At 35.7% G+C, this 14,117-nt stretch overlaps 1 protein-coding gene across 2 annotated transcripts in view; it reads left to right on the forward strand.

The window, feature by feature from the left end:
- Sgcz (sarcoglycan zeta) overlaps nt 1–14,117 on the forward strand; it is a 1,080,539-nt gene that overhangs the window by 181,715 nt on the left and 884,707 nt on the right. The gene's annotated exons all lie outside the window — the stretch shown is intronic.

The raw sequence follows: 14,117 nt of genomic DNA on the forward strand, positions 1-14,117 counted from the left end.
TAATACCTCTTCAGATACCTTGGACTATCAAATAAAAAGTTTAATGCAATGCTTGGGGATCCATCTCACATACTGTCACCAAGCCCAGATACTATTGAGGATGCCAAGCACTGCATGGTGACTGGAGCCTGATACCGCTGTCTCCAGAGAGGCTCTGCCAGAGCCTGACAAATACAGAGGCTGATGCTTGCAGCCAACCATTGGACTGAGAACGGGGTCCCCAATGGAGGAGTTAGAAAAAGGACTGAAGTAGCTGAAGGGGTTTGCAACCCCATAGGAAGAACAATATCAACCAACCTGATACTCCAGAGCTCCCAGGGACTAAACCACCAATCAAAAAGTACACATGGAGGGACCAGCCCTATATATATGGCATATATATATATGCTATATATCCAGCCACATATATAGCAGAGGATGGAGATGAATGGGAGGAGAGGCCCTTGGTCCTGTGAAGGTTTAATGCCCCAGTGTGGGGGAATGCCAGGGCAAGGAGGTGGGAGGGAGTGGGTGCATGAGTGGGGAAACACCCTCACAGAAGCAGGGGGAGGGGTGATGTGATAGGGGTTTTTTGGAGGGGAAACTGGGAAAGGGGATAACATTTGAAACGTAAAGAAAATATCCAATTAAAAAATTTTTAAGTATAAAAAATGTTTAATGCCAGGTATGGTGCACCACTTTTGAGATGACAGTCAGTGGAGTCCCACAGTTATCCCAAAACAGGAAAGCCTATGCTATTGCTCTTGGTTATCCTGCAGAATTGGACTGTAAAGCTCTATTGCAGAAGAGGCTACATAGGACATGAATTCATGATTCTATGAATTCTATAATTCATAGAACATGAATCATAGGACAGGAAACAAGAAAGCTGGCATTGATTTGAAGTCTTCATATCTACTGGATGGCTTTCATAGTGCTGAAACGTTCTATTTATGCTACAAGAGTAAAAAGTCATCAATAGTTCTATTCAGCTGTGAAAGCTAGGAGCCATAATAATCACTCTTCTGACAAGATAGGGTCACTGGTGCAATATTTGCATGAATACTATGGTTCTGATGTGATTTAAGATCATCTTCCATAAGAAAGAACCTATATCCAGCACAGTTATTGTTGCCTAAAATCGTGACTAGACAGATCATAGGACCTACAGAAGAAACTACTACTAATGTTCTGCTCACCGACCAGAGTATTAACTTACTCCTAAGGACTTCTCATTGTACTGCTAGATCAGTTCATCTCTTACCACTTCTCAGATAAGATCCTGCTTGCATCAGATAGTAACTGACTGACAGTTGAAAGTCTTCAGCCATAAGGGTGACATCTATTACACACCATTTCCTCCAAGGGTAAGAAATCATCACTAAAGATGACAGAAAGATTGTAATTGCAGAAGAGAGTATAGATCTACAGTGCAGGAATGTTTATGGGACACAATAGAGCAGTTGCAGAATGAGGTTTTAGTAGCTGTGCCTGCACATAGAACCCTTCAATGAATTTGAAGCAGTTTTAAAAAAAAACATGAAATGGGGAATTGGCTCATACTACCACACTCCTGACTGAAGACTATTAGAGACTGGTGACTTCGGATGAAGAAAGAGTCAGTTTTCTTCAGGAATTCAGTCCCTAAAAGGCTACCCCTGCTCTAACAGATGGTCAGTCATACACTCACGACCATGCAGGTAGCACTAACTGGATTCAGTAGCTATTCAAAAAATAAATTAGAAAGCAACATAAAGATGTGAGGAGAAAAAGGTAGCGAGGGATATGTAAGAAATTAGAGAGGAAAGAAGGAGGATGGATTTGATCAAAATTATAGGTATGCATTAATTTTAAATATTTTTTCTAATAATCTTTCTAATTTTGTGGAGTCACTTTCATATATTTGGCCTGTCATGGACCAAAACAGAGTCCTTATGCAGAACATGAGTATATTTCTCTGCTGCATTCAAAGGCAGTCCCCTTAGCTTTGTGGAAGCCTTTGGTTCAGAAATAATTATTCCAACTGATGCTTTGAAGTATGAGTGTTAAATAGCCTTATTCCTCTATCTTCTGATCTGAAATAATGTCAAATTAATATTATTTGAGTAAGTTCTATTTTAGATACAAAGTTTGGAATTTGAGTTCTTTATATTCCTATTCCTACTCTTTCTATATGTAGAGTATACCAAGATGAAACTGGGTGTATACAGAACACAGAAGGTATAGATAGGGAATTTGGTATATAGAGAGTTTAGCATGAAGTAATTTTGTAAATAGGTAAAAAGAACTTTGACTGTCTCCAAGTTAAAGGGGAAAAGGACAAATTGTGACATCCCTGTTTCCTGTTAACTGGTTACACACATAATATTTAAATATGCATTACTGTTTTTTAGAGGATTACTGATAAAGATGAAATTATCCTATGAATGACATCATTGACAAGAAAACTCTTTTCTATTTTGACAAGAGCACTTGCTCTAAAGGGAAATGCCAATGAAGTCCTTACTAGCTGTGAAATTTAAGCCAACTTGTTGACTGCCTTGTGTTTCGTTTGCTCCCTTATGGGCTTCTAGTGACAATTGAGTGAATTAATACAAGCGAAGCTTTTCAGTAGTGAACACATTATAAATGCTCAAAAACATCTTTGAAATTTTGGACTTTGCCCCTAGATCTTAGCTTAATGCCAAACAAACAACTTCTTACACAACTAGGTTCAGAGTCAACATTCTTTACCAACTGAAAGGTAGAAGGCAGTATGAATAAAAAAATGGACATCTTTCTATAATATCTTAGGGTCCTCTAATTGAAATGCACTGGCCAACACCTAATACTATGTTGTATTTGGAGAGTAGTAGCAAATTCATTTTGACATTCTTAAAGATTATTTCATAAATTTATAGCTTCATGCACCAAGAATAAAGAACTGAAATGCTATCTAGGTTAAAACTACATCTGAAGAAATTGAATTTTAGAATGTTTCTTTTCTAACAAAGTGTTCTAAATGGCATCATTCATAACCTGAAATAAAATGTGGTCTGTAGGTAACATATATGTATGATCTGTATGAAATATGCATTTATTTCCTGGTTCTTCTAGAAATGTCTCTCTATATTATTGTCTAGTTTGTTGCCTCCTTGCATCAGCAGTTAAATTTCCTACAGTTTTCCAGTTTGATTTCATTTTTTTTTTTGGTTCTTTTTTTCGGAGCTGGGGACCGAACCCAGGGCCTTGCGCTTCCTAGGCAAGCGCTCTACCACTGAGCTAAATCCCCAACCCCTTGATTTCATTTTTTATACTTACCTCAATGACCTTTTTTCTGGATTGTTTGGCTGTCCATTGCTTTGGTAGCATCTGTCCTGACTGTGGCTTTTACCTACGACAGTGTCACACACCTGCTCATCCCTAGAAACGTTCTCTTCCTGAACACACAGTAAACCCTCAAACAAGAGCAGGCTGTCTTTACCTTGAAATGTTAGATGATTCCTCAGATATGACAGATACTCAATAAATGTTTAATGTAGAAGAGACGAGGAAGGCCAGCACATCAGGTGATATTGATCTTCCACTTTGCTCACACTTTACATCCCTTAGTATTTCTTTTAATCACCCAGACCCTTTGAACAGCAAAAAATCTACTACTTTTGGTGAAGATATATCTCTAAAAGTTTTTATCCATTACCATAAAAGTTTCGACTCATATTATGCTGTTAAAATCATCACAGCATTATTTTAAATTCATTTTATTGATGTGCCTGCATTATAAATACAAAATAAGGTATTATTTTAGCACTTAGGTAGAAACATTTTCTCTCTGTGTTATCTAAAGTTGGAGCAAAAAGTATGGATAAGGCATAAGGATTTGAGTGTTAAGAAAACTCTTATTCAACCTTCAGAATCTTTCCTAAAATAAGATACTGTTTTACCTATTATTTCCAATCTGCTTTCCAATCTGCAAATGTCTGTGCTGTTTTCATACCTTGTGGACAACACTGTTGCTTCATAGATCACTCTGTCCTGTGATTGTTTTCATGTCCATCTTCTTAACAAGACAATGTGCTCCAAGACCATGACTTTGATCTTTTCTTGCCACTCAGACTAAGAACAGTGACTGGCATGGGATTAGCACTCAAGAAACTATTTTTGAATTGAAAGTCTGTGACAGTGAGGGGAAGAAAGAGGCGTGCATTCCATTTCAGATCACCCGCTTGCTTTGAAAGCAACTACATAAAGGATTTCTAATTCAGGATGATCTATTATAACCATTGCATGAAAGTCATTATTTTCAGAGAGCATGATGAGAGCTTTGCTGTCTGGAATTAGATTGTAAAGGCTTTGGCTTGTAACGTGGCTGCTCAAAACAGTGAAAGCGTAATCAAAAATTGATAAACTTATAACCAAAGAAAAAGGAGCTTCAATGTTTCTGTTATTGTACAGTGGACAAGGGATTTCTAGATTACTCCTTAAGTCCTCAGATAACAATTTTCATTCATGGAGTAAAAGGAAAAAAATAACTTGTCACTGAGGATTGCTTTCTGGTTGCTTTTGTCACACAAAGAAAGGTGCCTTGAATCTGATTGAGTAAGCTCAGGTATATTTACCAGTAATATTTTTCACACATGGCTAAAAGTACACACACTCACAAAGACACTCATGTTCACACATATGCACATACACTCATATATGCATATACACATGTGCACATGTACATGCACACTAATGTACATACACACATACTTATATACATACACATGCATAGACACATGCACACAAACACACAAATACATACATATAAATGCATGCACACATGCACACGCAGGCACACACACATGTGCATACTCATAAGTGCATATATACATGTACACATATGCACAGAGGCACACATACACAAACATATACATGCGCATCTATACCCATATATGCACATACATACACATACACAAAGACACATGCACCCAAATACATACATATAGACCCATGTACTCATACACAAACACACATCATCACGTACACACAAACATAAATGCACACACAGTTTCCAAGAAAAACTTCACCATAAACATCAATATTATATGTATTTGAAAACTGACCCAGGTGCAAAATTCCTTGATGTGCTTTGTCTGAAAAGTTTTAGTTTCATATACCATTTTAGACATATTTCAATTCTATTATTTCCAGAGCAGTTGTTTATAGAACCTTCAAAACTATTAAAGTAAGTTACAAAATGTTTTCTGTTCATGAAATAGTGCTTGCTCCTGTGTTTAGTATATATATATTACAAATCAAGGCTCTTTCCACAGAAATATCTATTATAAGATCTTTAAAGTATCTTGAATCATCTTTGCCTCAACATTGGTAAATAGGTGGTTATGTCTTGTTTTCAATAATGTCCTTTGTCCTACCAAAATGCAGATGAAAGCTTTTCCCTGTTTACAAATTTAGAGACATTCAGAAAACTTGAATACTTAACATAGTTGCCATATGGTTTTCAGATCTTTTCCTATCTATTTCAAATAAAAATGATGGGGTAATTTACAAACATATATATATATATATATATATATATACAATATAAAATTGCCTGATTTTGTGTCAGTAATGGGTGAGGAAGAACATTGCAGCCTTTAAGTTTGATTTTCAGACCAATTTTCATGAAGGAAACCACCTTCCCACTGCATCTAGAAAAGGATTGATTTGTGAAGGAACCACCTTTGAGATCACTGCACGTGCTTTTGTCAAATCGTTTTTGGTTCATATTTTATCCACTAAACCGAAAACAACCAAGTGGACTTACATAACAATCATGTTTATTTGGATAGTGTGACTGTTATGAAACTGATGTTGAATTACATGAACACCAAAGAGGTAAAGACAGTCCATGAGTTTTAGAATAAAACTAAAGTTTTTTTAGGAAGTCCACTGGATGGGAGCAAACACTTTCATTTATGACAGCTTCATTCTAAATTCTGATGCAATTATATTTTAAAGAATAATTTAAGTCCTCAGTTTTTTAATAATCAAGTGGAGGTTGTAATAACTTCTTAAGTCTTCCATAGATAGACAAAAGATATTATTTTTATTTGTTATTTTATTTACTTTTCAAATGTTATCTCCTTCCCAGTTTCCCTTCTAAAATCCCCTAGTCCTCTCCCTCCTCCTGTCTCCATTCAGGAGAGTAAACGGATGCTATAATCAGTAAAATATGCATTCAAACACTGCTTCCCACACTTTTTAAATAAATGTATATTTTTAGACAAGATCCATAACCTTCTGTGTCTTTGCACATTTCAGCCTAACATATGGGCATTTACAATTACTATTTTGTGGGTTTCATTTACAATAAATATAATAATAATAACACGCCAAGGATGGAGTCAAATGAGGAACAAAAGCTAAACAGGTGCACATCTGTAAGGCAATCTGCACCTTAAAGTTTATATGATGGTGATGTTGTTCCTCATGCTTACAATCTTAAAACTCATGGTAAAACATAATTTTTGCAACTCCAGTGTAAAGTGAGGATGAAGATTAGACAGGGATAAGATATTTAATCATTTGGATTTTGATATTATCTGATGTAAACCATATTTCACATTTCAACACTCAATTTCATAATGCCTTTGCATTATACTTTCTATTTCATGGTTCTGCTGTATCTTTAAGTATAAATATTAGCACCCAAATGAGAAGACAACTTTTGTATACCTAAAAGGGAAGTTTTGCTCATAATGTGTTCAGCTTAACAGAACTTGTGCAATATTCTTTCAAACTCTAGTTCAATAGTTATGTTGATGGTAGGTTCCTGAACATTCTCATGAACATTTTCATTAAATCTCAGAAAAGTTTTGGTCTGAAGAAAAAATATATTTTAGTTAAAAATGCTTAATACATTTCATAAACAAATATGAACACACATGCACACATATATACCCATAATATGCATAGATCTAATTTGTATAAAATAAAATATGGAGCTGTTCTTTTTTTAGTGGAAACTCTATAGACAATGTGTTCTAGAAAAGACATGAGTAGGCGTCTTTATTTGGACTTACTTGAATTATAAAATGCAGCTACATGCTGTGTCACCATAAGGGAAGGATCAGCATCATATGTAACTAATAATTCTTTACTGGAGAGTAGGAGTTTCAAAAAAGACCTGAAATCCCTTGAAAGTGGCCAATTTTATGTCTTTCAGAAAATGAGTATCAGGGAAACAAGATTTCATTTTGACTTTAAACAATAATCATAACAAGCATGCTTCTCTGTGATGTCTGTCAGTGGGGTTGCTTCTTATAATCAATTTCCTTTGCCAAAGAAGTAAAAAAGAGTGGCCATAATTAAAGCTCATGATGACTGACTGATAAAACTCAACAGCTTCATTCTGTAATACTCCTGCACTCTCTATCACATGTCTACTTCCCAAATGGGTTAATGACTGCTGAAAGAAATCTGGTATTGAAATTTATTTGTTTATTTAGTATTTTAAAGGAATCTATGACTAAATATAATGGAGGCATGCTATAATGTCTTACATAATACTTATATAATCTACCCTTATTCCATGAGACAATAATGGAAGCAGACTGACTTACAGAAGCTTATTGGGGAATGGTTAGGGCAATGAATTTTGCAAGCCAAGTTCTGACTGGCAATCCACTCCCATTTATAATGTCACAGCTGTTCCCTGAGCTTCAGTGGTGTCTGTGTACAGCTGGGAGGGTGCAGTTGACAATATATAGAAATGAAAATCATTGTGCAGTTGTTTGAACTCATCCCTGCTTTACATTTATAATTAATAACAGGTTTTTGTCTACATTTCTTTTTCTTCTTCTTCTTTAAATATCTGTCTCTGATTTGTATTATTTTGTTTTCTGGGAAAATAACCAGTGCATAGTTATAACACGATCTCCTAATCATTGAAAAATTAGAACTATTTCCTCTTATAAAATGGCAATGCTTAAAAACCAATGGAAAGCTGTAAGATGTTCAGAAAATATTTACTTTCTATCACAGGGTAGACCAAGGAGGACCCTCCAAGAGGGTCACAACAGTTTAAAATAGTGCCATCAGCACAGCCAAATACTGAGACATGATCCTATAGGTAACATCTCTTATTCAAATTGCAGCTCACTGAATTGTGTAAGAAAGCAAGCAAGTAGACAACATTATTTCACAAGGCCAATGGCCCACAAAGAAATATATATTATCCGATGCTTTAATTTTATATAGCTTTAGTTTGTCTAGGTGATAGATTTAAATTGCATGATGTGCTAGTGTAGCATGATTTGTACAGAGTACCACATGGTGTTAACATATAACAAAAAAAGCGAAGACTTTTGTGAAAAAGTGAAAGACTGTAAGAACACAAATGGTTGTAAATGTAATCATGCCAATAGGAAAATTACATATTTAAAGAGATAACAGCAGGAGTGAGCTTCAAAGGAACAACTTTACCTACACTTTCTGATTTCTAACCTTACAGACCAATGAAATGCTTTAATTTGTACAAACACGATATACTTCCTTAAATTTTAAAATAAACAGTGTTGGAATGGATGGATATGAGAGGAGTTGGAAGAGGGGTAAATATCATCAAAATATGCTATATGGAATCGTCAATGAATCTTCATTTTAAATGAATATTGAAATATTTTCTTCCTAACAAATGAAGATGTGTTCTTGATATCAAAACCAAAATGTAAGTTTGTGGTCCTTTTGCTGGGAATGTCAAGGAATGTTTGCCTAATGGCTTCTGATGAATCCTCAGCAGAACAAAATTTCAAATAAAGAGGCTTCCAATGATTACAGAATCTCTACTTCTTTTTGTGGTTTTTTAGTGTTCACTTTCAATAGCTCTCCAGGTCTGCTTGTTGGTTTAAAAGAGACTCTTCTTTCCTAAGATGCATGCCAACCAGAGTCCCACCCTTGTCCACTCCGCCCAACCCCTCCACCACTCCTGTCCCCTGGGAACACTGCTCCTTCATTTCTGAAACCAGCAACGTTCCAAAAAACAACCACCAAACATGGCAAAACGAGACACAGTAAGACAAGAGACCCAATTATTATTGTTATTTTTATTATTACCTGGACAAGGCAGGAGGAAAGAGCAAACAAGAGTTAGAGTCCGCCACTGTTAGAAGTCTTCCCAGATAGCACAAGAAAAAAAAAATCATATGGAGAGAAAGATTTTTTTTCATTGTTTATGTTCTATATAACTTTAGATGGAAGAAAATAAGAAGCAACTATCCAATCATGTGTGCTCAAGCTGGAAGTCTGAAATCCATGTCTCACTTGGCTCAATAAAAAATATTTCCTACTTAAGTGTGTATGTGTATATGTATATATGTGTATATAATATTTATGTTGATATATATTTATTTATATATACATATTAAATTTTAATTTATATATATAGTGTTTCTTAAAAGATTTAAACTTTTAACAGGTATTTACCTTGAATTTGATCTCATCCTAAAAATTTAGTCAAAATATTAGGAAAAATATAATCATGGAAAAAATGAATTTCTTTCTGAGTCAGTGGAACTGAGATATTATTATTATTTAAATTCTAGAAATTATTATTATATCTTTATCTTATTATAGCATTTTTTGAGATCTTGTTCAAGAATTTGTTTGAAAATAATGCTACTCAGATCGCCTGTTTCCATTCTTTCTGCTGGCCCTCAGGGCTTCAATCCTCTTCCTCCACCCAATACCAGATCACATTCCCCTCTTCCTCCCACCCTGTCCTCTTTTCCTCTCAGGTCCTTTCCTCCCTCCCCCTCTTGTGGTTGCTTTCTTCTTCTTCCCAAGTGTGACTGAGGCGTCCTCATTTGGGACATTCAGTTTGTTGACCGTTTTGAGTACTGTGGACTGAATCTTGGGTATTCTGTATTTTTTTTTTTTTTTGGCTAATATCCACTTACTAGTGAGTACATTATCATGCATGTCCTTTTGGGTCTGATTTACCTCACTCAAGATGATATTTTCGAGTCTCTGAGGTAGGAGTTTGGGAGACCTTCCAGAATGTACCAGAGACTTGGGAGATGAGAGACTGTCAAAGGGAGGGACCCTAGATGAAATGCCCCACAGTAGGGAGAGGTAACCAGCTGATATAAGGCCCCCAACACATATGTAGCAGAAGATTCTTGGGTCTGGGTTCAGTCAGAGAAGATGCACCTAACCCTCAAAAGACTGGAGGCCCCAGGGAGTTTACAGGTCTGGTGCCGTGGGTGGAGTGGATGGGGTGGGCGGGGTGGGGAAGTCTGGTGCTGTGGGTGGAGTCAGGGGTGTTTGAGGAGGGGGGAAGGAGGTATGGGATGTGGCACAGTCTGAGGGTAGACCGAGAGGGGAATAAAGTCTGGACTGCAAAAATAAATAAATAAAAAAATAATAATAATGAAAATAATGCTACTCAGATAGTTCCTTTGGGCTGCTTTTTATGTTTAGAGCTTTAGTCCCCTGCCTCAGCAGCACAAAATAGTGCTGCTTCTCCTTTCAGGGTAACTTGGTGCTAATTACCATACTTATAAAACTTTCCACACTCTACCTTATTGTATAGTTCATTCATATCTCTCTGGCTTAATGTTTTTACCATTTCTGTTAATAGATCTTAAGCTCTATGGAACTAAAAGATTTTGTTTTTCTTATTCACAGATTCACAATATCTAAAAATGTCATTAAATATTCTTAAATTATTTTTCACTGAAAATTGTAACAAATACATATTTCTTACCTTCTTATATTCAATGTCCATGCTTGGAACTGCTGTCGTGTCACATATATTTAGATGTAAGAATACCAACAAAAATGCTACTGTAAATTAATGGGCTATGAACTTTGGCTTGTAAAGTTCTAGAAGTATTTTTTGGGATATTATGTTACTATTTTAATGTAATGCATTTAATATAATTCAATTTAACATAATACTTTTAGTGTAATTTATAATGTAATATCTTTGCAGTATTCTTACATGACATGAGCGTGATTTTTTTTTTAATTAACTTGAGTATTTCTTAAATACATTTCAAGTGTTATTCCCTTTCCCGGTTTCCGGGCAAAATCCCCCTCCCCCCTCCCCTTCCTTATGGGTGTTCCCCTCCCAACCCTCCCCCCATTGCCGCCCTCCCCCCATAGTCTAGTTCACTGGGGGTTCAGTCTTAGCAGGACCCAGGGCTTCCCCTTCCACTGGTGCTCTTACTAGGATATTCATTGCTACCTATGGGGTCAGAGTCCAGGGTCAGTCCATGTATAGTCTTTAGGTAATGGCTTAGTCCCTGGAAGCTCTGGTTGCTTGACATTGTTGTACTTTTCAGAATTCTAAACTCTCTATCTTGAAGAGAGATCATGTCGTGAAAATGATGTAGACGTTTTCTCATTGCCAAGATCTAAACAAAATATTTATGAGAGGAAGTAAGGATTGAAAAACAAGAAACGAGTTAGCCCCCTATTTTTTTATAGGTTCAAAATAGAGATGAGTTTGTCAAAAACTTTTTACTTACTAATTAGTACTCAGTAGATGTATCAATATGAATGCCTCTTGAACTCTCAATTGAAGGCATATCGTTAAAAACCTCCCCAATCAATGGGAGGAGAGGCCTTTGGTCCTGTAAAGGCTAGATGCCCCAGTGTAGGGGAATGCCTGGGCTGTGAGCTGGGAGTGGGTAGGTGGGTGTGGGAGCATCCTCATAGAAGCGGGGCGTGGGTGTGGGATAGGGAGCTTGTGGAGGGAAAACCTGGAAAGGCGATAACATTTGAAATGTAAATAAATAAAATATCCAATATAAATAATGAAAAACCAAACAAAAAATTGCCAATCTGTTAACTTTCAACACCTCTTTAAATATTCTATAAAAATATTATATCATTGTTAAGTTAGTACAGATGCTTCAAAATACCATTAATTTCAAGCTTTTGATTGTTGAAAACATCTTAGACATTGAGAGGGAGTAAGAGTTTTACTTTAGGTAGTTGGGGTAAACACATATAGAAGAAGCAATCACTTATTCATTAATTGTCCTGTCAGGTAGAAGGTGCTTTGTATATTTGTGCATGTGTGTGTGTGTGGTGTGGTGTGGTGTGTGTGTGTGTGTGTGTGAGTGTGTGTGTGTAGCTATGCTCACTTTGTAGGTAATATGTAAACATTTTCTCAAAGTCCTTTATTGGGGACCATGATCAACTCTTTTAACTCAAGCCACTCATCAGGACACTCCTGTGGAAAACTATTAATTCATTTTGATTGTCAGTTTTTGTTTTGACTCATGTACAAAGTCCATGAACCTGATGGATATCATGAAGACACTCTCTCTCACATGCCACATGTTCTATTTCATGTCCAGTTACCAGAAGACTTGATTATTTGGTTTTTCATCTTATATATTTGAAAGAGATGAAAGTTGGTAGCTTCAAAAGAAATAACTATTACTATGTTCTGGAAAAAGAAAGAAAAGATGATAGCTGACTGAATAACTATTCAAATGGCAAAAGAAAATGCTCACAGTAGCCATGGGGCATTTATTTTGTAGCCAATATATCCCAGCTCCCTGGCTGGTGTATTCCTTCTGTCAGAACCTATGGCTTTACTACAAAGTACTTGCGACTCAAATATAAGCTCAAATTCTTATATTGCACAGATAAGAGATATAGGTAGGAAGTGCACTTGTGCAAAATTTTTTGAATGTCAAGTAATATGTATTAAAATGTTTTGTATTTTTAAGGGTTATGAATTTTTAAAGATTATATTTAATCTTCACAAAAATGTCGTATCCTGGCCCCGGCAGAATAGTCAAATGAGGTTATTAGATGCCAGTGGCGTCAAAGGACATTATTATTGTCATTATTCCTATACTTCTGCCCCATCTTATTTGACATACTGAACCTATGTGAAGATAAATAAATTTTTTCTATTTAATCAAATATTTTAATATATTTTAGAAATAACATTCTCTGTAAATTTCTTTAAATTTTCATCTTAAAATAATAACTTACTCATTGGAACATTCATCATGTCACTTAATATTCTAGTACATTTCTGTCTCAATGAAATGGATACATAGATGACATGCTAGACATTCCTTGATGTGGATGGTTGAACTTCCTGCAAGTGGCATGGTAAATCATCAACTGTTCAATGCTGTGTTGACCCAGGTGGTTTAATAGTTTTGAGTCTCATTATAAATCCATGAGCTATAGTCCATGGACCAGGATATATTGTATTTTTATAAAGATTAAAATGTAAAGGTAATTTGAATACAAGTTTACATCCTAATTTCATTTTCATGTTTCTGTAATTTGATATGGTTCTTGGAAAATTTTTAGACTGCAGGAGATGAGATGTTAAGACAGTAAGACCATAGGACCATACTGGGATATGCTATCCAGATTTTCATCACCATGACATAACACTTGGAAGGAACCACTGTAAGCAGGAAAGATTTATTACTGCTAATGGATTTCAGACTATTTAGTGAATGATAAGTTGGATTTATTATCTTGGGCCTGATGTCCGGCAGACAACCATGGTGGGCAAGATGTGGTACCATGAAGCAGACTCCCTCATAGTAACTAGGGATAGATATAAACAAGAAGAAGCCAAGACATCATCTTGAAAGGTCCATTCTCATTTACTTCTTGGCCCTATCCATTATCCACTTTTAATGTCTGGTGTGGTTTGAACTCAGAGATTATCTTAGAGATGAAGTCAGTGCCTCTAGGTTCTATCCCCTTTCTGTTCACCATCATCTGGGAGTAGGCCAACAACCCGGTAGAATTTCATGGTATTTTCATATCTGAAACAATGATATTAAATGCAGTTCTCATACTGGAAGTAGACCTGTCTCTACTACATTGCTTATTAAGATATATTAGCTAGGAAAATGACACATAGGGTACTGACTTTAATGAAAAAATAGAACTTTGTAATTAAAATAAATTATAGCTCATTTTGTTAGAAACCAGCACGTCAATCATCTTATTTAATTGTCTCTGCTCATGCACAGTTACAGAATTTAAATAAAATGACTTCAGAAGTTAAGGGTTATGTTCTCTGGTATCAGAAAGTGGGTACATTTTAATAAAACTAATAACCAAGGTAATGGACATTAAAAGTAAGTGTAAGAATATATCTTCATACATAGACAAGC

The sequence above is a fragment of the Rattus norvegicus genome, chromosome 16 (genome assembly GCF_036323735.1).
Source record: "Rattus norvegicus strain BN/NHsdMcwi chromosome 16, GRCr8, whole genome shotgun sequence".
Lineage (NCBI taxonomy): Eukaryota > Metazoa > Chordata > Mammalia > Rodentia > Muridae > Rattus > Rattus norvegicus.